Below are 22,921 nucleotides of genomic sequence, written 5' to 3' on the forward strand. Positions count from 1 at the left end.
CTGTGCCACACATGCGCTAACCACTGCCCCTGTGTTTTGAAAATAGGGTCTTTGCTGGGCTAGGGTAAGCAAGCTAGGGTTAAGGGTTAGTTGGGATTTAGGGTTTTAGGGTTAGGGTTAGAGTGTTATGATTAGGGTTGAATTTATGACTCCAAAACCTTCTGCAAATTCCCTGGCGCCATTTCCGATCTTCCCTCCGCCCGCTTGTGCTTTTAGCTGATGGAATCGTCGTGCTGACTCCGTTCGATTCCCCTTACTTCTTCGTCCGATGCCCCCCCCCCCCTTCCCCTCTTTACATCAAGAGTTTTGAAAGAAGGAAACGAGGAGAGCGCTTAGGCGAGGATAAAAGCTTTCCATAAGGAGAGGGAAAATGTCTCCTTAAATAGCTGGGAATAAACATTTTTAAAAAAGAAATGGGACACCCTGGCCGGAGATGAAAGAAGACTTGGTTGACTCAGCTCACGTGGCTGGGAAGGAGATCGGAAAAAAAAGAAATGATACCAAGGTTAACAAATGATGGTCTCCTAAAAATGCTTCCCTTTGTAATAAGCAGGCAATAATTAAATGAGTGGATCCCAGTTGATGTTAAATCGTTAAATCTGAAGAAATTCAGCTTCAGGATATTATAGAATTATTTTTTTTACATAATTATTGGTGAAAAATATTCGATGATGGCTCCTTCCATCTCTCATCTCATTAGCCGTACCGCTTATCCTCATTAGGGTCGCGGGGGGGCTGGAGCCCATCCCGGCCATCTCCGGGCAGTGGGCAGGGGACACTTCCACGAAATAAAAAAATGGTTGAAACTACTATACTCTGAGAGGAAAAATTTGGGAGAGAGAGGGGTACGGGCTGTGTATTAAATTTTTTGAGGGGTGCGTTTGATTGGTTGTTTTTTGTCTTTTCGGAGGGGTTGTGTTTCTGTTTTGGGGTTTTGTGCAGTGCTTTTGGGGGGCTGAAGGGTATGTGCGTTTTTTGGAGGGTGTTTGTTTGGTCTTACTGTTTTTTGGGAGGGTTTTTGTGTTTATGGCTGCAACAACTCATCGATAAAATCGATTCAAATTGATTATTGGCAACTCATTAGATCATCAAATAACTGTATGATGTGATTTAAGATCCTCTAAGTATGTTAAATCAATGCAAATCAAAATAGAACAATTCAGTTGTGACGCTAAGAGTTGTAGTACCACTAAAGTCCAGCGGAGGGCGCCAAGACCGTTTTTATAAAAATATGTTACTTCCTTTCTTTTTTTAAATATTTTGGTTTATCGAACATTGGGTGGATTCTTAAGTATGTCATAAATCATTTTTATATCGGCAATGTTAATCATAATAAAATATTTACCAAAATAAAAGTTGTTGACATTTTGAAAAGTGGGTTGAAGTTTTTGATATATTTTAGACACATACGTTAAATTGTGGGCAGCACGGCGGCGCAGTGGATAGCGCGTGTGCGGCACAGTTCGTGGGTTCAAATCCAGCTCCAGACTTCCTGTGCGGAGTTTGTATGTTCTCCCCGTGCTTGCGTGGGTTTCCTCCGGGCACAGCCACATCCCAAAAACATGCATTTCAGGTGAATTGGCCGGTCCAAATTGTCCCTCGGTGTGAATGAGCGAGTGAGTTGTCTGAGATCGAACCTCCTGTGTGGAGTTTGCATGTTCTCCCCGTGCTTGCGTGGGTTTCCTCCGGGCATTCCGGTTTCCTCCCACATTCCAAAAACATGCATTTCAGGTGAATTGGCCGGTCCAAATTGTCCCTAGGTGGGAATGAGCGAGTGAGTTGTCTGTCCCTGTGTCCCCTGCAATCAGTTCAGGGTGTCCCCTGCCCACTGCCCGATGATTGCTGGGATGGGCTCCAGCACCCCCGCGGCCCTACTGAGGATAAGCGGTGTAGCTAATGAGATGAGATGAGACATTAAAATGTATTGCTCTTTTTTTACAGAATGGTCAATTCTAATATAATTGTTTTATTTAGTGTTTTCTTTCTAGATTTATTGCCTTTTCGGTCATAAATCTTCATCATTTATTTAAAGCAATTTCAAACTAGAGTTTTCTAAACATGTTTTAAATAATAGATATATTTTTTGAGTTTCTGAGATTCTTAGATGATGCATGATAATATTAAGTTAAGTCGTGATTGGCGTTCGGTGGTGCAGTGGTTAGCACATTCGCCTAACATGCGAAAGGTCCCCGGTTCGAGACTGAAGAGTGATGGGCGACACCGGACGGTACTACTGAAGTCATGTTTATTTCTCAAGACTACCTTTACTCCATCCCCTGATCTGAAACCTACATGAGGGCAAGGCAAAACTCAAAAATGTCAAGTCAAGTCATGTTTATTTGTGACACTGTTAATCTCAAGGAGTCTCAAAGGGCTGCACGGACCACAGACTAGAACAGACTACATTATGACACCATCCCCTGATCTAAAACCAACATGAGGGCAAGGAAAACCTCAAAAAACTCCAGTCAAGTCAAGTCATGTTTTTTGTGACCCCCTTAATCACAAAGAGTCTCAAAGAGCTGCACAGACCTCAGATTATTGCAAACTACAGACTATTATGACATCATCCCCTGATCTAAAACCTACATGAAGGCAAGGAAAAACTCATAAACCTTAAGTCAAGTCCAGTTTATTGGTGACACCCTTAATCACAAGAAGTCTCAAAGAGCTGCACAGACCACAGATTATTGCAAACTACAGACTATTAAAACACCATCCCCTGATCTAGAACCTACATGAGGGCAAGAAAAAACTCAAAAACCTAATGTCAATTCATGTTTATTTGTTCGGCCCTTAATCACAAAGAGTCTCAAAGAGCTGCACAGACCTCAGATTATTGCAAACTACCGACTATTATGACACCATCCCCTAATCTAAAACCTACATGAGGGCAAGGAAAACTCAAAAACCTCAAGTCAAGTCATATTTATTTGTGACACTGTTAATCTCAAGGAGTCTCAAAGGGCTGCACGGACCACAGACTAGAACAGACTACATTATGACACCATCCCCTGATCTAAAACCAACATGAGGGCAAGGAAAACCTCAAAAAACTCAAGTCAAGTAAAGTCATGTTTTTTGTGGCCGCCTTAATCACAAAGAGTCTCAAAGAGCGGCACAGACCTCAGATTATTGCAAACTACAGACTATTATGACACCGTCCCCTGATCTAGAACCTACATGAGGTCAAGGAAAACCTCAAAAAAACTCCAGTCAAGTCAAGTCATGTTTTTTGTGACCCCCTTAATCACAAAGAGTCTCAAAGAGCTGCACAGACCTCAGATTATTGCAAACTACAGACTAATATGACACCATCCCCCGATCTAAAACCTACATGAGGGCAAGGAAAACCTCAAAAAAACTCCAGTTAAGTCAAGTCATGTTTTTTGTGACCCCCTTAATCACAAAGAGTCTCAAAGAGCTGCACAGACCTCAGATTATTGCAAACTACAGACTATTATGACATCATCCCCTGATCTAAAACCTACATGAAGGCAAGGAAAAACTCATAAACCTTAAGTCAAGTCCAGTTTATTGGTGACACCCTTAATCACAAGAAGTCTCAAAGAGCTGCACAGACCACAGATTATTGCAAACTACAGACTATTAAAACACCATCCCCTGATCTAGAACCTACATGAGGGCAAGAAAAAACTCAAAAACCTAATGTCAATTCATGTTTATTTGTTCGGCCCTTAATCACAAAGAGTCTCAAAGAGCTGCACAGACCTCAGATTATTGCAAACTACCGACTATTATGACACCATCCCCTAATCTAAAACCTACATGAGGGCAAGGAAAACTCAAAAACCTCAAGTCAAGTCATATTTATTTGTGACACTGTTAATCTCAAGGAGTCTCAAAGGGCTGCACGGACCACAGACTAGAACAGACTACATTATGACACCATCCACTGATCTAAAACCAACATGAGGGCAAGGAAAACCTCAAAAAACTCCAGTCAAGTCAAGTCATGTTTTTTGTGACCCCCTTAATCACAAAGAGTCTCAAAGAGCTGCACAGACCTCAGATTATTGCAAACTACGGACTAATATGACACCATCCCCTGATCTAAAACCTACATGAAGGCAAGGAAAAACTCAAAAACCTTAAATCAAGTCCAGTTTATTGGTGACACCCTTAATCACAAGAAGTCTCAAAGAGCTGCACAGACCACAGATTATTGCAAACTACAGACTAATATGACACCATCCCCTGATCTAAAACCTACATGAAGGCAAGGAAAAACTCAAAAACCTTAAGTCAAGTCCAGTTTATTGGTGACACCCTTAATCACAAAGAGTCTCAAAGAGCTGCACAGACCTCAGATTATTGCAAACTACAGACTATTAAGATACCATCCCCTAAACTAGAACCTACATGAGGGCAAGAAAAAACTCAAAAACCTAATGTCAATTCATGTTTATTTGTTTGGCCCTTAATCACAAAGAGTCTCAAAGAGCTGCACAGACCTCAAATTATTGCAAACTACCGACTATTATGACACCATCCCCTAATCTAAAACCTACATGAGGGCAAGGAAACTCAAAAACCTCAAGTCAAGTCATATTTATTTGTGATGCCCTGAATCACAACGAGTCTCAAGCAGGTCGCTCTCGGACTCGGACTGTGATCCGTACACAGGAGTGGATCGCGATGGCGGTGTCAGGGACGGAAAAACTGGTCGGTAGCTGGGACTGGGAGAGCAAAACGTGGTCGGGGTCATAAACGAGTCGGAAGCAAGGACGAGAGAGTAGACATAGTCTGGATCAAAAATGGGTCGTAAACTGGGAGGGGAGAGCAGACGTGGTCGGGATCAAAACGGGTCGTAGCCGGAGGCAAACGGGAGCAAAAACGGAACAGGCGGGAGTCAGCGTCGAAAAAAGGCTTGCTTTGTATGAACAAGCGGACTGAGAACAGGGGACTGACAGGACTGGTTATAAATAGCAAAAGGGAGCCAATCAGAGCCCACAAGGGTTGGCGCCCAATGAGTGGGCACAGGTGATTCACATCAGTAATCATGACAGAGAAGGCTCTCTTAACCTGCGGATTTCTTCTTGGCTCTTGGGATCACCAGTAGACCAGCATTTTCAGAGCAAAGGCTCTGGACCGGAACATAGGAGGACATTAATACTGAAAGATATGAGGGAGCAAGTCCATGCATGATTTGGTATACTACCAACAGAACCTTAAAATCACATCTAAAGCTAACTTGGAGCCAATGCAGTTTAGCTAAAATCGGGGTCATGTGGTCAGACGTTCTTGTCTTAGTTAAAAGTCTCGCTGCAGCATTTTGTACCAGCTGCAGGTTCTTGATTTTGGACTTGGGGAGACCGGAGAGTAGGGTATTACGAATTAAAATCCCCGCATCTGACTGGGACAGCATGGGGTGAATTTTAGCAATCATGCGAAGATGGAAAAAGGTTGTTCTACTAATATTCTTAACGTGTAACTGAAAGGATTCCATTTTCCTTTCACAAACAGGCCCTGTCCCGGTTTTTGCGGTTGCCAGGCGACATGAAGAGCTGTTCTAAATCGTTTCCATCTTGCGTGCAGATAAGAGACGGGCGGCTCTTTTGTGACTCTTTGATTTGGAATCGGGACTCTTTTGCGCCATTATGGAGCCAAGGACGCGTTTAAGGACTCAATCAAAGAGTCTGTGAAGGGGATTGTGAACTAACACGTTTCCCCTTCAGCACGGCGGCGCAGTGGTTAGCGCATGTGTGGCACAGTTCATGTCTTGGGAACCTCCTGCGTGGGTTCAAATCCAGCTCCAGACTTCCTGTGCGGAGTTTGTATGTTCACCCCGTGTTTGCGCGGGTTTCCTCCGGGCACTCCCACATCCCAAAAACATGCATTTCAGGTGAATTGGTCGGTCCAAATTGTCCTTAGGTGTGAATGAGCGAGTGAGTTGTCTGTCCCTGTGTGTCCTGTGATTGGCTGGCAACCAGTTCAGGGTGTCCCCCTGCCCACTTTCCGATGATTGCTGGGATGGGCTCCAGCACCCCCGCGACCCTACTGAGGATAAGCGGTGTAGCTAATGAGATCAGAGATGAGATGAGACGTTTCCCCTTTCTTCTTTAGGTCCTTCGAAAAATAGGATAGGGCAGGAAAAGTGTTAGGGTCCGGCATACCCCCACCACCAGAGGGCCCCAACTGGGGTTTTGAACTGGGCACTGGTGTAGCCGATTATCACACACCAGTGCCAAGTCATCCTGAACCCTTTCAAAGGACACTTTTGCTCAGCAAAATGATTGTTGAATCATTTAGATCAGGGGTGTCAAAGTCATTTGAACTCGGGGGCCACACGATAGAAGAAACATTCTGTCGGGGGCCGGACTAGTAGATTTAAGAGAAAGAAAAAGAGAGATGAAGAAATAAGAGAAAGAGGGAGGGAAAAGGAGAGTGGGCGGGACAAAGAAAGAAAAAGAGAGAGTGGGAGAGAGCGTGAGAAACAAAAGATAAAAAGTTGTGAGAGAGGGGGAAAAGAAAGGGAGAGGAAGAAAGAAATCCAAAGAGAAATAGAAAGACAGAAAGAGAGAAAAGAGAAAAGAAAGCGCAAAGGGGAGGAAGAGAGAAAGAGAAAAGGAAAAAAGGAAGTTAGAGCAAAAGAGGTTAAAAGACACAGAGAGAGAAAGAGACAAAGAGCAACAAAGGAAGAGAAAAAGAGAGACAGAGAGTGAAAGAGACAGAGACAGAGTGGGAGGAAAGGGGTGGAAAAGAGAGAGAGAGAGAAACAAGTACAGTGTCTTTGTGAGAGGAACCTAGCTTTGGCAACATCAAGTGGACATATTTCAACCTGCAGCTTTTTTTTCTCTCGTGCTTCTCTGAGTGTTGTCTCGCGGGCCGGATTCAATCCCTTACGGCCTGTTCGACACCTGTGATTTAGAGCGAAGGATTTTCCACATTGCACTATAAAGGATTTTATACGATTGAATACAAATGACATTTAATGCAAAAGATATTCACTGACTGGGCTGTGGTGCCAGGTCAGATAGATAGATAGATAGATAGATGTCTAGATGTCTAGATAGATAGATAGATAGATAGATAGATAGATAGATAGATAGATAGATAGATAGATAGATAGATAGATAGATAGATAGATAGATAGATAGATAGATAGATAGATAGATAGATAGATAGATAGATACTTTATTCATCCCCTAAGGCAGGGGTGTCAAACTCATTTTAACTCGGGGGCCACACGATAGAACAAACATTCTGTCGGGGGCCGGAGTAGTAGATTAAAGAGAAGGGAAGAGAAAAGAAAGAAAGAGAGAGAATGAGAAAGAGAAAAAGAAAGAGAAAAAGAAAGAGAAAAAGAAAGAGAAAAAGAAAAAGATAGAGAAAGAGAGGAAGAAAGAAGAGAAAGAGAGGAAGAAAGAAGAGAAAGAAAGAAAGAAAGAAGAGAAAGAAAGAAAGAAGAGAAAGAAAGAAAGAAGAGAAAGAAAGTAGAGAAAGAAAAAGGAGAAAGTATGAATATAAAGAAGATCAAGAAAAGAAAAAAGAGAAAGAAAAGAAAGAAGAGAAAGAAAGAAGCTAAAGAAAGAAGGGAAAGAAAGAAGAAAAAGAAAAGAAAAAACAAAGAGAAAGAAAGAAGAGAAAGAAAGAAGAGAAAGAAAGAAGAGAGAGAAGAGAAAGAGAGAAAGAACGAAGAGAAAGAAAGCGAAAGAAGATAAAGAAAAGAAGAGAAAGAAAGAAGAGAAAGAAGAGAAAGAAAGAAAAGAAAGAAAAGAAAGAAAAGAAAGAAAAGAAAGAAAAGAAAGAAAAAAAAGAAAAGAAAGAAAAGAAAGAAAAGAAAGAAAAGAAAGAAGAGAAAGAAAGAAGAGAAAGAAAGAAGAGAGAAATAAATACAAGTACAGTGTCTTTGTGAGAGGCACCTGGCTTTGTCAACATCATGTTGACATATTTCAACCTGCAGCTTGTTTTTCTCTTGCGCTTCTCTGAGTGTTGTCTCGCGGGCCGGATTCAATCCCTTAGCGGGCCTGATATGGCCCGCGGGCCGCCCGCTTGACACCTGTGCCCTAAGGGAAGGGCACCCTGGTGGAAAATGTTGTTTAAAGGAACGGCTGATGAGATAATCAGGACATCCAGACGCTGGTGACGCAAAAAGGCCCTTATTTTGTAGTATTTTTGTAGTATTTCCCGAGAATACATTTCACAGTATTTATTTCTGTTGTAAGATTTGTATGCAAGCATTTTGTATTCAAGCATCACTGCAGAGGTATTTTTGTAGTATTCCCATGCTAGTATCTTTGTAGTATTTCTTCATTATTTTTAATATCACTGTTGTATTTTCTGTAGTAGTGATTTTGTAGTATTTCTATAGTATTTTTTTTTCGATCCAAACAAAGACCAAATAATATATTAGGTCCATGTTTTTAAACACTAAATGCGATATTTAGCTTTGTAGTAATTTTGTAGTATTTTTGTAGTAATACTGTACTTTTATTTTGTAGTATTTCCCAAGTGTGAATTTTGCAGTATTTATTTATGTCGTAAGATTTATGCGCAGGCATTTTGTATTCAAGTATCATTGCAGAGTTATTTTTGTAGTATTTCCATGCTTGTATCTTTGTAGTATTTCTTTAGTATTTTTTAATATTACTGTAGTAGTGATTTTGTAGTATTTCTATAGTATTTTTTTTCTATCAAAACGAAGACCAAATAATATAATAGGTCCCATTTTTCAAGCAGTAAATGTGATATTTAGCTTTGTAATAATTTTGTAGTACTTTGTAGTAATACTGTACTTTTATTTTGTAGTATTTCCCAAGTATACATTTTTGCTGTATTTATTTGTGTCATAAGATTTATGCATAAGCATTTTATATTCAATTATCACTGCAGAGGTATTTTTGCAGTATTTCCATGCTAGTATCTTTGTAGTATTTCTTTAGTATTTTTCAATATTATTGTAGTAGTGATTTTGTAGTATTTCTAAAGATTTTTTTTCTTATCAGAATGAAGACAAAATAATACATTAGGTCCCTGTTTTTAAGCACTGAATTTATATTTAGTTTATAGTAATTTTGTCGTATTAATATAGTAGTATTTTTGTAGTATCTTTTGTATTTTTGTAGGATTACTGTAATTGTATTTCTTAGTATTTCTATGTCAGTATTTCTGTAGTAGTACTTTTGTGTTATATTATTACCTTAGTAGTGTTCTATTAGTATTTCTTATTTTATTGTCAAATTTACTTCATATTGATATATTAGGTCCCCGTTTTTAAGCACTAAATGTGATATTTAGCTTTGTAGTAATTTTGTAGTATTTTTGTAGTAATACTGTACTTTTATTTTGTAGTATTTCCCAAGTATGAATTTCGCAGTATTTACTTATGTCGTAAGATTTATGCGCAAGCATTTTGTATTTAAGTATCACTACAGAGGTATTTTTGTAGTATTTCCATGCTAGTATCTTTGTAGTATTTCTTTAGTATTTTTGAATATTATTGTAGTAGTGATTTTCTAGTATTTCTATAGATTTTTTTTCTTATCAGAATGAAGACAAAATAATACATTAGGTCCCTGTTTTTAAGCACTGAATTTATATTTAGTTTATAGTAATTTTGTAGTATTAATATAGTAGTATTTTTGGAGTATCTGTGGTATTTTTGTAGGATTAGTGTACTGTCATAGTATTTCTATGTTAGTATTTCTGCAGTAGTACTTTTGTGTTATATTATTACCTTAGTAGTGTTCTATTAGTATTTATTATTTTATTGTCAAATTTACTTCATATTAATTTATTAGGCCCCTGTTTTTAAGCATTAAATTTGATGTTTCGTTTTGTAGTATTTCTAAAGGTACTTTTTTCGTAGTATTTTTGTTTCAGACACTCAAAGGTACATCGGGGACAAAGTTTTATTAGTAGTACTATATTTACTGTTATATTGCCATTATATATTGACAATTTTCGTTTGGCTGACCGGATGAAGAATCCTGACGGGCCGCATGTGGCCCGCGAGCTGTAGTTTTCCCACCCTTGCTCCGGGTACCCATAACCTAAAATCTCCTCCGAGTGGGGGTAGGTTTCTAATTAGTCAGCCTGTTCTACTTATTTGACGACTGTGATTGAAGAGGAGAAGCCCAAATCTCGAACCAAACGCCCCTCTCTGTGTCAGAGCGCTTGTTTTACAATGAGGGAGCGAACAAGGGGGGCGGGGCCTCATCCCGGGGATGATGTCACCCCTCGACCGTCAGCAGCCAATGAGAAGCCTGGGCCGCCCCCTCCTCTGGTTTTTCCTCTCGTCGCAGCATCCTCCACACACAAACTGCCATCCGACGGAAGAACCCGTCCGGGAAGCCCGTCCGACACATCCGAGGTAAGATGGTTTTTTATCTCCTTCTTCATCGTCGGTTCACAAAATGGACGCCCTTTGGTGAGGTCTTGCTGAAGACGGGAACCGTGTTCTCCACGAGACTGATACAACCCGTAGGTGGGACCTCTGAGGTTCTTCTCCGTGATGCAACAGGGTCTCACCTGCTGGGTTCTCCTTCCCGTGGTCTTCCTATTTCCCGGTCTTGGTCTCAAGGACTAGGACCAGAACCAAGAACCAGAACCTTCTGCGGCGGTTTTGAGAGGCAGGTAGAGGAAAAGATGGAGAGGTGACAGGATGGGAAAATCAGGGTGGGGCAACCGGTTGGAGTGTGTGCGCATTGAAATGTGAAAATCAAGCGCTCACCTGGCAAGGCGCCATGTATTCCTGGTGGTGGCGCTGTTTTCCCTTTTGTGGATTTTGACCAAAAATCATCTCCAAATCTAACTATTGTTTTTCAACTGCTTAGCTTAGCTCGATAATTTCAAGCTCGATAACGGAATAAGACGTCGTCTGGTATTTCTACTTGGGAATTGAGTGGTTCAAGCTAGGGCTGCAACAACCAATCGATTAAAATAGACCAATAGAGGTCACTGTTGACTAATGCAAAGGAAAATCAATGCAAAATGAGCATAACAGCACAATGCCGGACAAACATGGTGGCGACTACTAGGATTTTCAACTGCTTAGCTTAGCTTGATGATACCGAGCTCAATAACAGGATAAGAAATCGACTAGTAACTTTACTTTGGAATTGAATTGGTTCCAGCTAGGGCTGCAACAACTAATCGATTAAGATCGACAATTAAAAGCGTTGGCAACTCATTTGATCATCCATTTTAACATATCACGTGATTAATGAGCCATCGAGAACGTTAAATCAATGCAAATAAGCGTGCACACCATTTTGTTGTGACATGTGGAATTGTAGTACCGCTTTGGTCCAGCAGAGGGCGTCATGAGTAAACACAGTTCCCATTTGAGATGAGCGAAACGAACCCTGTGATAGACCGATTCTGGCCCACGCCCCGTTGCTTTGTTACCACAAGATAAAACTCTATTGGGTTAAGAGCGCCGGTGTATATTATATGACCAATAGAGGTCACTGTTGTCTAATGCAAAGGAAATTCAGTGCAAAATGAGCATAACAGCACGATGCCAGACAAACATGGTGGCGACTACGAGGTTTATCAACTGCTTAGCTTAGCTTGATAATTTCAAGCTCGATAACGGAATAAGACGTCGTCTGGTATTTCTACTTAGGAATCGACTGGTTCTAGCTAGGGCTGCAACAACTAATCGATTAAAATCGACGATCAAAAGCGTTGGCAACTCATTCGATCATCGCTTTGTCATATCGCGTGATTAATAAGCCACGGAGAACGCTAAATATGTCACGAGACCGAACCAGACGGAGGCAGGAAGGATGAACTCATTCGCGTTAACGATCCATACTTTTAGTTAGCAAAATAAACGTCGTCCAACACTCAGGGACAAAACAAACAAAAACAGGCTTTACAGGCAAACAGGAACTGAGACCAGGGATTACTCACAAAACAGGTTTTGACTCAAAACGTGCAAACACAGATTTCCTCAAGACAGACAGAACAGAATAGTGCAGAACAGAAAACGCAATGAACCAGCACCCGCAATACCCACAACCCACCCTTAAGTAGCACACACGCAAATTAGCTGATCTACTACAGCCGGTGCCCAGGGGGCGGGGCCAGCCGGTGGCCACGGCGACCAGGCTGGACATGACAAAATAAATACAAATAAGCGTGCACACCATTTCCTTGTGACTTGTGGAATTGTAGTACCACGTTGGTCCAGCAGAGGGCGTCATGAGTAGACACAGTTCTCATTTGAGCTGAGCAAATGGAACCCCTTAATAGACCGATTCTGGCCCACACGCCGTTGCTTTGTTACCACTTTCTTTTTCCCTACCTTTTTTTATTCCCGTTTTCCTTTGTAGCCTCTTTTTCGTATTTCTTTTTCCCAATTTTTCATTCCTCTTTTTCTCTCTCTTTGAGAAAGGCTGGGTAAAAACGGAAAGAAAACAAAAGCTTTTTGGTCATTTTCAGTCTCCGTAGTTTGTAGTCATGTTTGGTGTCACTACACGTGACAGTGACATCTAGTGGACACATATACAACACTGTCCCTTTAAAATTTAGCTGTTTTTGTAGAAAACCCCATTTGGCCCAACCTCAAGTTCTAAGTGTTATGAAAAAGGGTCTGGGGGCGTGGCGGGGGGATTCAAGGGGCGGAGTCAGCGAGGTCACGATATGGATTGATTCGGTGGATGGGCGGCTTAGTTGAAACGCATCGACGGAGCGAGAGACAGAAAGGGAAAATATTGGTTTCCGCATCCCACCTCGACTACAGTGTTTATTATCTTATCATTCATGTCAGAACTCAAATAAGAAGTCTAATTGTGTTCATTGCCATTGATCGCAATTCAGAAGCACAGGCACAAAATCAAAATACAATCTCAATCTGCCTCGTTTTGTGTGCTCGTTTAGGGTGGTGACGGCCCTGGGTGAGAAACGGTCTCTGAGCCTTTTAGCTTTGTTTGTCAGTGACCTGTTGCGGCCACCGGGGGCAATGTTTTCCAGACTGGGCAAAGTGCAGCCCAAGACTTTAGGGCACAGGAGTCAAAGGGGCGGCCCGCGGACCAGATCGGGCCCGCTAAGGGATTGAATCCGGCCCGCGAGAGGACACTCAGAGAAGCGCAAGAGAAAAACAAGCTGCAGGTTGAAATACTATGTCAACTTGATGTTGCTAAAGCCAGGTGCCTCGAACAAAGACACTGTACTTGTATTTATTTCTCTCTCTCTCTCTCTCTCTCTCTCTCTCTTTTTTTTTTCTCTTCCTTCGTTGCTCTCTGTCTCTTTCTCTCTCTGTGTCTTTTTAACTTCTTTTGCTCTAACTTCCTTTTTTCCTTTTCTCTCTTTTCTTTTTCTCTCTTCATACCCTTCGCGCTTTCTTTTCTCTTTTCTCTCCTTTTGTCTTTCTATTTCTCTTTGGATTTCTTTCTTCCCCTCCCTTTCTTTTCCCCCTCTCTCACGACTTTTTCTCTTTTGTTTCTCACGCCCTCTCCCACTCTCTCTTTTTCTTTCTTTGTCCCGCCCTCTCTCCTTTTCCCTCCCTCTTTCTCTTATTTCTTTCTCTCTCTTTTTCTTTCTCTTTAATCTAGTAGTCCGGCCCTCGACAGAATGTTTGTTCTATTGTGTGGCCCCCGAGTTCAAATGAGTTTGACACCCCTGCTTTAGGGGCTGTGTTGATGAGTCACTGAAAGATTTGTTTTATGGTTAATTTATCATCTTGTGTAGCTTTAACCATAGAATTGAATTTTGATTTGTGTCATTCTAATTTGACTGTTAGGAAGGGTGGAGCTCGTGATTTTCTGGGCTGTGTCCATGACTCCTAGCAATGTCCTCCAGACTGGGAAGAGTGCAACTCATGATTTTATGGTTGTGATTATGACTCCCACTAAGGTTTTTTTTTGGTTGATCTATGGTTTGGTTTTCATTTTGTGTCACTGTAATTTGATTGTTAGGCAGAGATGCAGCTCATGATTTTCCTGGCTGTGTTGATGACTCCCAGCAATGTCCTCCAGACTGGGAAGAGTGCGACTCGTGATTTTTTGGGTTGTGATTATGACTCCCAGTATGGTTTTTTTTTTGGTTGATCTATGGTTTGGTTTTGATTTTGTGTCATTCTACTTTGTTTGTTAGGCAGAGTGCAGCTCATGATTTTCCTGGATGTGTTGATGACTCCCAGCAATGTCCTCCAGACTGGGAAGAGTGCAACTCATGATATTTTGGTTGTGATTATGACTCCCAGTAAGGTTTTTTTGTTGATCTATGGTTTGGTTTTGAATTTGTGTTATTCTAATTTGACTGTTTGGCAGAGTGCAGCTCATGATTTTCCTGGATGTGTTAATGACTCACAGCAATGTCCTCCAGACTGGGAAGAGTGCAACTGATGATATTTTGGTTGTGATTAGGACTCCCAGGAAGGTTTTTTTTGTTGATCTTTGGTTTGGTTTTGATTTTGTGTCATTTTACTTTGACTGTTAGGCAGAGTGCAGCTCATGATTTTCCTGGATGTGTTAATGACTCACAGCAATGTCCTCCAGACTGGGAAGAGTGCAACTGATGATTTTTTGGTTGTGATTAGGACTCCCAGGAAGGTTTTTTTTTTTTTGGTCGATCTTTGGTTTGGTTTTGATTTCGTGTTATTGTAATTTGGCTGTTGGGAATGGTGTAGCTCATGATTTTCTTGCCTGTGTTATTAACTCTTTGCAATGTCCTCTAGACTGGGCAGAGAGCAGCCCATGTCATGGAACAGAACAAGGACTCGGATCCAATAGCGTCAGTTAAAGGCTTTATTGTGACAAGATTCGGTGGAGCAGGCTTGGGACGTCGAGCCTTGGCAGTGGAAAGCCTCTTGGGACGATATGGCAACTCCGTGGTGAAAACGCGTGGCGAAACGTAGCAGGTAAGTCGGTGGCCGGGGCGGAAGAGTAGATCGTAAACTTTTAACAGACAAGGGTCAGGCAACGAGAATCAGACTTGGAATATACATGGGCTTGTGGTACCTTGAATGTTGGAGGTTCACTCAGGAAATGAGGAAGACACTCGAACGTCCATCTCTGGACGCTGACAGCTTATGTAGTAGACTTCCACCAATCAAGAGATCGCGTTCCAGCACACCAGCTGATTACCTCAGGTGACTCCGGTTAGGTAATCACGACAGAACCCCCCCCTCAAGGGACGGCTCCAGAAGTCCCCCAGGGAAAAATAAAAATAAATCCAAACACGTCACATGGCAACACCGGTAATCCAAGGGAAGAGAAAAAAAAAAAAAAAAAAAAAATCACAGGCCAGCTACAAATAATCCCCCAAAACCCAAAATACATCACCAATAATCCAAAATTGGAGGGCCCAGAGGTCGTCCGATGAACCCTCAGAATTCTTCCGAGTGGATAGAGGCCCCTTCGTCCGCATCTGAAGGGGTGGTAGCGGGTGGGTCTGCCGGTGGAAGAGCAGCAGCGTCAGACCTACGACGACGACCACGGCGTGGTGCTGGTTGGTCAGGATGCAGTTGATGGAATTCTGCCACAAGAGATCGGTCCAGGATCTGCCTGCTGGGAATCCATGATCTCTCCTCCGGACCATATCCCTCCCAATCGACCAAGTACTGGAAGCCCCGACCCCTGCGTCGGGAGCGGAGCAGGCGGCGCACTGTATAGATAGGCTCCCCGTCCAAGGAGCGTGGAGCTGGGGGAGGAGGTGGAATGGGTGCCAACGGACTCTGGCTGACGGGCTTGATTCGGGAAACATGAAACGTGGGGTGCACTCTCATAGATCTTGGTAGACGGAGACGGACTGCTGAGGAGTTGATAATTTTTACTATAGGAAATGGGCCAAGATACCGAGGAGCCAGTTTCCTCGACTCAACCTTCAGTGGAAGATCAGCTGATGCTAGCCACACCTTCTGGCCCACCTGGTACTTCGGAGCAGGACTCCTCCGTCGATTAGCTCCAACGGCATGAGTCTTGCTAGCCCGAAGGAGTGTGGCCCGAGCACGAGCCCAAGTTCGCCGACAGCGACGTGCATTCGCCGTAGCTGACGGGCAGTTTACTTCCTCTTCTTGACTAGGGAACATAGGGGGTTGGTACCCATACACACACTGGAAGGGGGACATTCCAGTGGATGAGCTAACCAAGGAATTGTGAGCATATTCCACCCATGCCAATTGCCGAGCCCAGGACAACGGTTCGCTAGAGACCATGCAGCGAAGTGCCGTTTCCAAATCTTGGTTCACTCGTTCAGACTGCCCATTGGATTGAGGGTGGAACCCTGATGAGAGGCTGACAGAGGCACCCAACAGACGACAAAACTCCTTCCAAAACGCGGATGAGAACTGGGGACCACGGTCAGAAACAATGTCCAGAGGGATGCCATGGAGGCGGAACACATGCTGCTGGACTATCATTGCAGTTTCCTTGGCGGAGGGGAGCTTCGGTAGTGCCACGAAATGGACCATCTTACTGAATCGGTCCACGATAGTTAGTACAGTCGTCATCCCCTCGGATACTGGCAACCCCGTCACAAAGTCCAAGGAGATGTGGGACCATGGGCGGCGGGGAACCGGAAGTGGATGTAACAGACCGGCCGGACGTTGGTGGGATGTTTTGTTCTGGGCGCACACTTGACAGGCGGAGACATATTCCCTAACGTCCTTGGCCATGGTAGGCCACCAGAAGCGTCGGGACAAGAAACTGTGAGTCCGAGCCGACCCCGGATGGCAAGAAAAGTGAGAATTGTGCCCCCATTGGAGGACCTCGGACCGTAAGGGTTCGGAGACGAATAGTCGACCCTCGGGACAGGAGCTGGGGCCCGCCTGATCGGGTATCGCCTCTCTGACTCGGGACTCGATATCCCAGGAGACTGCTGCCACCATACAGGAAGCTGGAAGGACCGTTGCGGGACCCTGAGGTGTGTCATTGGAATTCTGGAATTGTCGGGAGAGCGCGTCGGGTTTCACATTTCGAGATCCGGGTCTGTAGGACAGAGTGAAGTTAAAGCGGGTGAAAAACAGGGCCCAACGTGACTGGCGAGGATTGAGCCGCTTGGCCGATCTAATATATTCTAAGTTCTTGTGGTCAGTCCAAACTATGAACGGCACCGTTACCCCCTCCAACCAATGCCGCCATTCCTCCAGGGCTAGCTTGACGGCCAACAACTCACGATCCCCCACGTCGTAGTTGCGTTCGGCCGGGGACAACCGCCGGGAAAAGAAGGCGCACGGGTGCATCTTCTGGTCCTTGTCCGACCGCTGGGACAGGACAGCACCCACTCCCACATCTGAGGCGTCCACCTCCACTACCAGTTGGCGTGCAGGGTCCGGTACCTGGAGTATGGGGGCCGTAGAGAAATGGGTTTTTAGACGGTTGAAAGCTGCATTAGCCTCGGAAGACCACCGAAATGGCTCTCTAGGACTGGTAAGAAGCGTGAGGGGAGCTGCCACCGAACTGTAGTTCCTGATGAACCTCCGGTAGAAATTGGCAAAACCAAGGAATTGTTGGAGCTTTTTCCGAGACTCAGGGACAGGCCAAGAGGTGACTGCTGATACCTTGGCAGGATCCATCTGAAGGGTCCCCTCCGCCACGATGTAGCCCAGGAACGAGACTGTCTTGGCGTGAAACTCGCACTTCTCTGCCTTAACAAATAAAGAGTTCTCTAGGAGACGACGGAGAACCAGCTGGACATGTTTTCGGTGTTCATCGAGGGACTTTGAGAAAATCAAGATATCGTCCAGATACACAAAAACAAAACGATTAAGCACATCTCGTAAAATGTCATTTACCAAAGATAGGTAAACAGCTGGAGCATTGGTTAATCCGAACGGCATTACCAGATACTCGTAGTGACCGTTGGGTGTGTTGAATGCCGTCTTCCACTCATCACCCTCCCGGATTCGGACTAAGTGGTAGGCGTTGCGCAGATCAAGTTTAGTGAAGACCGTGGCCCCCTGTAGAAGCTCAAAAGCAGAGGCAAGCAGCGGCAAGGGATAGCGATTTTTAACCGTGATTTCATTAAGGCCCCGATAATCTATACAGGGCCGGAGTGACCCGTCCTTTTTTCCCACAAAAAAGAACCCCGCCCCAGCAGGAGAAGAGGAGGGTCGAATGATACCAGCCGCCAAGGCATCGGAAATGTATTCCTCCATGGCCTTCCTCTCGGGAACGGACAAGGAGTAGAGGCGGCCCCGAGGAGGAGCAGACCCCGGCAGGAGATCAATTGCGCAGTCATAAGGCCTATGAGGGGGCAAGGAAGAGGCCTTAGCTTTACTGAAGACCTCCTGTAGGTGGTGGTAACAGGCTGGGACCTTGGACAGATTGGGTGGAGCCCTCGTGGAAACAGGATGATTTGGGTAAGGAGCGGCTTGCAGACAGGTTTGGTGACAGTCCATGCCCCATTCAAGTATCGACCCAGTGCGCCAGTCGAAATGGGGGTTGTGTTGCACCAACCAAGGATGACCCAGGACAAGGGGTTGGTTAGGGGAGTGAAGTAAGTGAAATCGGATCTTCTCTCTGTGATTTCCAGACAACTGTAGTTCAATGGGTTCCGTTATTTGAGATACGGTGCCTAATAGGCGGCCATCCAAAGCCCGAGCTGATACCGGGTTAGGAAGGGTTTCAACAGGTATCCCCATCTTGTGTGCGAGTGACAAATCCAGGATATTTGTTTCAGCACCAGAATCGATGAGGGCATGGAAGGGTTGAGATGTACCGGAAATAATGAGATTTGCCCGGAGAACAGGTCTATCAGTCTTGGGGGACGATACTAAAGCTGAGCTCAATCGGATGTCCCCTATATCCGACGAGCGTTGGCTTTTAACGGGCAATTGACCACCCTATGTCCCTGGCCGCCGCAGTAATAACATAGCCGTTCAGTACGCCTTCGCTGGCGTTCTTCGACGGAGAGAAAGGTGCGGTCCACCTCCATCATCTCATGAGGTGCGGTAGAATTGGTTGGGGGGTTCGGTATCTTACTAATGTCTTGACTTAGCCGGGTGATGGGTTGGCTGGGATCTTCTCTCTCTCTGCGTCTTGCCTGAACCCTACGGTCGATCCGGGCGGTCAGTTCGATAGCATTGTCAAGAGTTACCGGAGGAGCGTGGGAAACCAATTCGTCTTTGATATAACCGGACAAGCTATGGAGGTAGGCGTCGACCAGCGCCTCTTCGTTCCAGTGACTCTGGGCTGCTAGTGTGCGAAAGTCAATGGCATAGTCGGCAATGGAGCGTCTCCCCTGGCGAATGTTCAAGATTGAACGAGCAGCATCGACTGATGAGGCTCCAGAATCAAAAACTTTAATCATCTCCTGGCTTAGCAAATTAAAAGAGGTGCATGCTGTCGCCCCCCGTTCGTATTCTGCCGTTCCCCAAAGGCGGGCTCTGCCAGTCAGATGATTTATCACAAAAGCCACCTTCGCCTTTTCGTTCACAAAGGCTCGCGGTTGTAGATCAAAGATTAGTCGGCAATTTATAAGAAAGGGGCGGACCTGGGCGGGCTCTCCACTGAATCTCTCTGGCGAACCTACTCGTGGTTCAACACTGCCGACCTGATCAGAAAGGGGCGGAACTGGATCTTGTGCTCGTGTTGCCGGGGGAGCTTCGCACTGTTCAAAAAATTCTTGGTGACGTCGTACTTGCCGGACTAGTGTGGATACGTCGTGGACGATCTGTTGTATTGCGCCTTCGGTGTGTTGTAGGCGCTGTAGCGCGGATTCCTGTTCGGCATTTCCGCATCTCTCAGAGGTGGGACGAACTGTCGCTGGATCCATGCTTTGGTTCGAGTGTTCTGTCATGGAACAGAACAAGGACTCGGATCCAATAGCGTCAGTTAAAGGCTTTATTGTGACAAGATTCGGTGGAGCAGGCTTGGGACGTCGAGCCTTGGCAGTGGAAAGCCTCTTGGGACGATATGGCAACTCCGTGGTGAAAACGCGTGGCGAAACGTAGCAGGTAAGTCGGTGGCCGGGGCGGAAGAGTAGATCGTAAACTTTTAACAGACAAGGGTCAGGCAACGAGAATCAGACTTGGAATATACATGGGCTTGTGGTACCTTGAATGTTGGAGGTTCACTCAGGAAATGAGGAAGACACTCGAACGTCCATCTCTGGACGCTGACAGCTTATGTAGTAGACTTCCACCAATCAAGAGATCGCGTTCCAGCACACCAGCTGATTACCTCAGGTGACTCCGGTTAGGTAATCACGACAGCCCATGAAATTTTGGGCTGTGTTGATGACACTCTGAAGGTTTGTCTTTTTTCGGTAAGCTATGGTTTGGTTAAGAATTTTTATTTTGTGTCTTTGTAATTTGACTGTTAGGAAGGGTGTAGCTCATGATTTTCCCGCTTGTGTTATTGAGTCTCAGCAATGTCCTACAGACTGGGCAGAGAGCAGCTTATGATTTTCTGGGCTTTGTTGATGACTCTTTCAGGTTTAGTTTTGTGTTAATGTATCTTTTGGGTGATCTGTCGTCTTGGACGGTGAATGTCTGTAGGGTTTGGATTTAGTTTAATCTATTAGTTGATCTCATTTTTATCTTGTGTCATTCTAATTCAGCTGCCGGGCAGAGAGCAGCCCATGATCTTTGGTGACTCTCCGTGAGGTTTGGCTTTTTGTTAATCTTTGGTTTGGTTTAGAGTTTTCATTTCGTGTCATTCTCATTTGATTGTTAGGCAAAATGCATTTCATGATTTGCTGGGCTGTGTTCATGACTCCCAGCAATGTCCTCAAGACTGGGCAGAGAGAAGCCCATGATTGTTTTGGGCTTTGTTGATGAGAGTCTGTAAGGTTTGACTATTTTGGGTTACTCTATGGTTTGGTTCAGAGTTTTTATTTTGTGTATTTGTAATTTGCCTGTTAGGAAGGGTGTAGCTCGTGATTTTCTGGCTTGTGTTATTGACTGTTGGCAATGTCCTCTAGACTGGGCAGAGAGCAGCCCATGAAATTTTGGGCTGTGTTGATGACACTCTGTAAGGTTTGTCTTTATGGGGTTAATCTATAGTTTGGTTCCGAGTTTTTATTTTATGTCTTTGTAACCTCACTGCTCGGAAAGGTGTAGCTCATGATTTTCTGGCTTGTGTTATTGACTCTCGGCAATGTCTTCTAGACTGGGCAGACAGCAGCCCATGAAATTTAGGGCTTTGTTGATAACAGTCTATTAGGTTTGTCTTTTTTTGGTTAATCTATGGTTTGGTTTAGAGTTTTATTTCGTGTCTTTCTTATTTGCCTGTTAGGCAGAGTGTATCTCATGATTTTATGGGCTCTATTCATGACTCCCAGCAATGTCCTCTTGACTGGGCAGAGAGCAGCCTATGATTTTTTGCGCTGCGTTGATGACTCTGTAAAGTTGTTTTTGTTTTTTACGGGTTATTTATGGATTGGTTTAGAATTTTAATTTCCTGTCGCTCTCATTTGACCATTAGGCAGAGTGCATCTCATGATTTCTTGGGCTGTGTTGACGGCTGCCCGTGGATTTCTTGCAAAAGTCAAAAGAAAGACAGCCGCCATTTTTTTTTTTTTTATCCAAACGAGGAGCGAAAAGTTTGATGATCGAGCGGAAAGCGAGGTGGCGTGGGTGGGTGCGAGAGAGGAGCGCTTGATTTTCACCCTGGGGCACTCCTGGCTCCTCTCGGTCTCCTGATAATTGGGCAGATTTCCACTACTGAGAAGATACCGCAACATTCTTTCGGGTGGAGCAAGATGGAGGCTGTCAAATTCGCGATGATGATCCGAAAAAAACAATACGGCAAAAATATTCCTCGGGGAGAAAAGTGAGAAAGTTATTTTTTTACGAATAACAACAACACATTTGTCTGTGCTTTTTGCTTTACGGTTTCCTTCTCTTTCTTACTTTTGCTGTAGCATTTCAAGACTTCAAATCTGATTTTTTTTTTCTTTTCTTTGGTTTTTCTTCTTTTCCTTCCTTTTTTATTATACCCTTTCTCTTTTTTATCTAATGTTTTTTCTTTTTTTTTTTAATTCCTCTTACGTTGATTTGCCTTTTTTTTCTCCTTTTCAATTTTTTTTATATTTTGGTGTTTTCTGTCCTTTTTGTCTTCCTTTTGTTCTCTTGTTCTCTATTCTCTCCATTCGGGCTTCTTTTTTTCATTCATTTTCTTTTATTTTTATTTTGTGCTCAATTTTCACCTTCTCAATTGTATTCCTTCTTATTATTTGTCTTTTGTTTTCTTTTTTCTTTTCTATTTCTTCTTTTCCTCCACCTTTTTATCATACTCTTTCTTTTTTATTTTATGTTTTTCCTTTTCTTTCCTTCCTTTTTAGATTGATTTTTCTTTTTCTTTTTCTCCTTTTCAACTGTTTTTTTATTTTGGTGTTTTTTGTCCTTTTTCTCTTCCTTTTGTTCTCTTTTATCCCCATTCGTGTATTTTTTTTCATTCATTTTCTTTTTTATTTCATACTCAGTTTTCACCTTCTTTATTTTATTTCTTCTTATTATTTTTCTTTTGTTTTCTTTTTTCTTTTCTATTCCTTCTTTTTCTTCACCTTTTTATCATAATCGTTCTCTTTTTAATTCTATGTTTTTCCTTCTTGTATCCCTTTTCCCTTTTGTTCTTTGGTAGTAGATAGGATGGTTCTTTCTTCCTATTCTCTTATTTTCTATGCTGTTTCATTTTATTCTTCCCCTTTACCTTTTTTTCATTTTTCCTCTTATCTTTTTTTCTTCCCTTTTTTATTCTTTTTGTTGTTTTTCTCTTCCTTTTTTATTTTTTGTTTCTCTTTTTATTCATTCCTCTTTTTTCTTTTCAATTCATTTTTTCATTTTCAATGTATTCCCTTTTCCTCCCTTCTTTATTTTCTTACCTTTTATTTTTTGTTTGTCTTTTCTAGTCGTTTTTCTCCACCTTCCTTTTCTTATTCGTGCCTCATTTTTCTTTTCATTCATTTAATCGTTTTCTTTGTATTCCTTTTTCCTCCCTTCTTTATTTTCTTCCCTTTTACTTTTTTGTTTCTCTTTTCCAGTCGTTTTTCTCTACCTTCATTT

At 43.3% G+C, this 22,921-nt stretch overlaps 1 protein-coding gene across 1 annotated transcript in view; it reads left to right on the forward strand.

The window, feature by feature from the left end:
- The first annotated feature begins 10,286 nt into the window (after positions 1-10,286).
- Positions 10,287-22,921, forward strand: part of l1cama (L1 cell adhesion molecule, paralog a) — a 146,282-nt gene continuing 133,647 nt past the window's right edge. The window contains exon 1 of the mRNA XM_088329754.1: positions 10,287-10,336. The gene's annotated coding sequence lies outside the window, so the exon portion shown is untranslated. The remainder of the gene's footprint in view (positions 10,337-22,921) is intronic.

The sequence above is a fragment of the Urocampus carinirostris genome, chromosome 3, assembly GCF_059441175.1.
Source record: "Urocampus carinirostris isolate Australia breed hairy pipefish chromosome 3, RoL_Ucar_1.0, whole genome shotgun sequence".
Classification (NCBI taxonomy): Eukaryota; Metazoa; Chordata; class Actinopteri; order Syngnathiformes; family Syngnathidae; genus Urocampus; species Urocampus carinirostris.